The following is a 3714-nucleotide window of genomic DNA, read 5'->3' as shown; positions in this document are numbered from 1 at the left end:
AATAGAGTATTAAAGCATAAATGAAACCACTGTGTTGCTGGTCCATATATATATATATATATATATATATATATATATATATATATATATATATATATATATATATATATTCAAACAAGATGTTTCACCGTTACAAAAGAATTGATTGGACGATGAGGACCAACAGATGATTATGGCAAATGTAACACTAATATAAGTTGGTTTTTGTGGACTTCGCCAAACAAAAAAAGAGCAAGCCAGAAACACTTGTTACTATAAACTCTGATAGTGACATCTTGGCTCCCACATTTTTGTTTTTCTCCTAACTTGTTATTGCACAAACTACAGTTAGCCAATGATATGCCCCTTGGCCACTGGAATTAACAGGTAACAACCGTAGATAGTAAGCTAGTTAGCCAGACAAGCAAGTGCTTGCAGCTTATAAAACTGCAGATAGATGCACTTCCTTACACTGGTGCTCGTGTTGCGAGACAGAATTCCCTGTATTATGTAATATTTTATGAGATTGGTTCACAAAATACACATCAACTATTCATAACTGATGGTCTCTCCAGAGCTTTACTGCCCTGTAATGATGAGTATCTCCATCCATGTCCCATTCAAGGCTAACTAGCTGCAAGAGTGGCTCAAACATCCAGTTAACCTTATACCGACGTAACACAGCATATGAACTTAAGAGTACATGCACTACATTCAGTATATCGGCTGTTCAATGGTCCCTAATGACCAACCCTGTATGGAGTACAGCTCCGAACAGTGGGACTTAAACTTGGTTAAAACTAAGAGATTAAGTGAGCAGAGAACATGGTTTATACTATGACTGTATGATATATATTTGAGCAGCAATGTCATTAATATTTTATTTTCTGCTTCAGCACAAATAAATAGATAAAATGGAAGGAAATTTAACACATCATTAGTTATTCATAAACTCATTTTGTCCAGTCAAATCACACCACTTTTTTAAAAAGGAATCTAGAACCTCTTTTTATGAAGGCTGGCATGCAGACATGTTTAACATTTCTCTATTATTATTCATGGATGAGCATTAAAACTATTTCAGGCACAGCAGGTAGGTTTGGTCAATGAAAACTGCTCTTAAGATGTGTAGTGCACAAATAAACGAGAGAAGAGCAAGGCATATCACGCAAGGTTAGGTTTGAACAGGAGCCCTAATAGCTGATCTTGTGTACCATCATCCGTCTCCATCTGCGGCTATGACAAGCCTAGTGTAAGGGCAACTGAATGTGGAAATGCGTTTGGAATCCCCCAATACACAGACAAGGGGATGAAAAGGGACCACCTCTGCTGAGTACAGCGAGTTGTAGTGTTAGGCTTCTTTTAATGGATGCTTGTTTGAGTGCATGCCAGTATGTGCAGACAATCTTCATGCATATTTGTCCACAGGTATGTGTGTGTTCCATGTGTAGTGAACACACCTGAAAGGTGAGAAAGAAGGCTCCGGGCCCGCCAGGGACCAATTTCCCCAGTCTGTTCCAATGGCCTGTTCATTACTGTGAGCAGGAGGGAACAATACTCCACAGCCCGCCAACTTCATTTGCTGCCATTTTCTCTCATTCTCTCTCCTCCTGAAACAACCGTACACCGTCCCGACTTCCCACAGTGCACCACTGCACGCCTGTGAAGCAGAGATTGGTTGCAGTGGGCTCTCCAAGGTTTCAAAGCTGTCACCGCTGCCTAGAATTTTTTCTCTCTCCATCTATTTTTCATCTGTCATGTTTCTGAGAGTGAAAATAAACCCGACATCTTGGTTTTAGTTTTTTCTTGGTATTGCATGTGGGCTCTGAGAGTTTGAAGTTGGCACTGGAGGGGAAAGAGGGAGTGAGTCAAAAGACAAAAGCACAGATACAACCTGCATTTGAAGGATGCTAATACACTAAGAAAGCAGCAAATAGAACTTGAATGAACTATCCTTGTCTTTTAAAGTTTGTTTTCCCGTTCTTCCATTGCTCATACATAAATATCTGCACATACAATACAATGAATATTTCATTTAAAAAGATGACACTAAACAAATAACAAATCCTGAAAATGTGTCTGTGGTTGGGAGCAGGACACCATGCAGTGAAGCAGAAGATGCAATTTGTATTTCCGTAGAGACATAACTAAAATTAGATGGCTGATGTACAATAATGATACTTTATCATGCCAGCGAATGCAGCATATGATGGATCCATGCGGAAAATGAAATCTCATTCCACATTTCTTGCAACACTTATTCTTAGCATGCAGGAATACAGACAAATAGAACCATCAGATGGAAATTGATCCTTTGCACGAATCAGTTTTACAGGCAGCTCACAGATGGGTGTGCTCACAGCAGCATGCCGAATAAATCAGGTTTGTAATGGTCCCTACTGTAGGCATGACAAAAAGTCAGAGACGTACTGAGCTCCACATGGCCTCATGAAGCGACCAGTGACGGGGTGTTTTTCTGAGTCAGATGCCGCCTCTTGAAAATGCAGGGCATTCAGTAAGTAAGGCATTTCTCTGTGGACCCAAATGTTCCCTTGAACTATTTGCTTTCAAGAGTGAATATCAATGATAAGTGAGAATTAGAATCTGCACTAGAAACAAACATGTTTGAAATTAAAATGCTGAATAAGACATTCGCTCACACTGAGACTGTGGAATGAATATGTTTCTCTTGTCTCAAAAATTGTGCGTCTGCTTTTGTGACACAGATCAAACCCCTGGTGCTCTGACTGCCAGCATTCGCAGCACTTGCAAATTGTGTCTTGTCTCACTTTTAGAAAATGTTTAACCTTCCATTAAATCAGGCTGAAAAACTGATGTGTAAATTATGTAACAGTTCATACAAGTTGTATGTCAAATAAAAATGCACATAAAACATAAGTGAAGCAAATGTAAAAGCTTTCTAGCATCTCTTATGCTTCAGTGTTACAGTGTATCAACCTCTGCATGGACTTGTGTACATGTTAAATGTCTGCACTGTATCATTTCATTGTCTTCACAAGCAGACATCTTGAGCTAAATCAGCTTCCGTGCTGAGTGGATACCTGCAGTTGGGTCTAGACTTGTTTTCACCTTTCTGCCAAATTACCGTCATTGTGTTGAATGGCAGATATGGGGAGCTAATACACATCAGGAGAATTAGTATGCCCCTGAAGCGCTCAGCGCACTTCGTCAGGAGGAGAGGTGATGTAAGAGGGGATAAATGTTGCAGTTTCCCCCTGACCCGGGGCTCAACATCCCCGCACAGCGACACACTGCCCCCTCTGGGCAGTGTAATGGTAATGGAGATTATACATTTTCAACAATTTAATATACGTATTTTAAAGTGATTTATCTAGGTTTGCACTGATATGGGAACTTCAAAGACCCACAAGTCTGTTGTGAACAGAACATGATGAGTGTCTTAAGCAAAGAGAGTGCCAACATTAGAGGAACATTAGGGCACCTCCCATCACATAATCAACCCAATTACACATCGCATGCATGATGGTTAAGTTGGATTTGTAAACTCAGGCCAGCAAACTCAAGTGAGATGAAAAACCAAACAAAAAAAAAAAAAATTTTTTTGTGCATCTGTAATGATTAGATGATTAATCAACTATATATCAACAGAAAATTAATAGCCAACAAGTTTAAGATAACTGCTTGTTTCAGCTTCACAGATAAGAGGATTCACTGCTGTTTTATATCCCTGTATATGTAATGTGTGGGTGTTGG

This window comes from Seriola lalandi, unplaced genomic scaffold (genome assembly GCF_002814215.2).
Source record: "Seriola lalandi dorsalis isolate HSWRI2012SDOR001 ecotype SW California unplaced genomic scaffold, Sedor1 jcf7180002054579, whole genome shotgun sequence".
Lineage (NCBI taxonomy): Eukaryota > Metazoa > Chordata > Actinopteri > Carangiformes > Carangidae > Seriola > Seriola lalandi.
Note: the sequence above shows the minus strand (reverse complement) of the source record.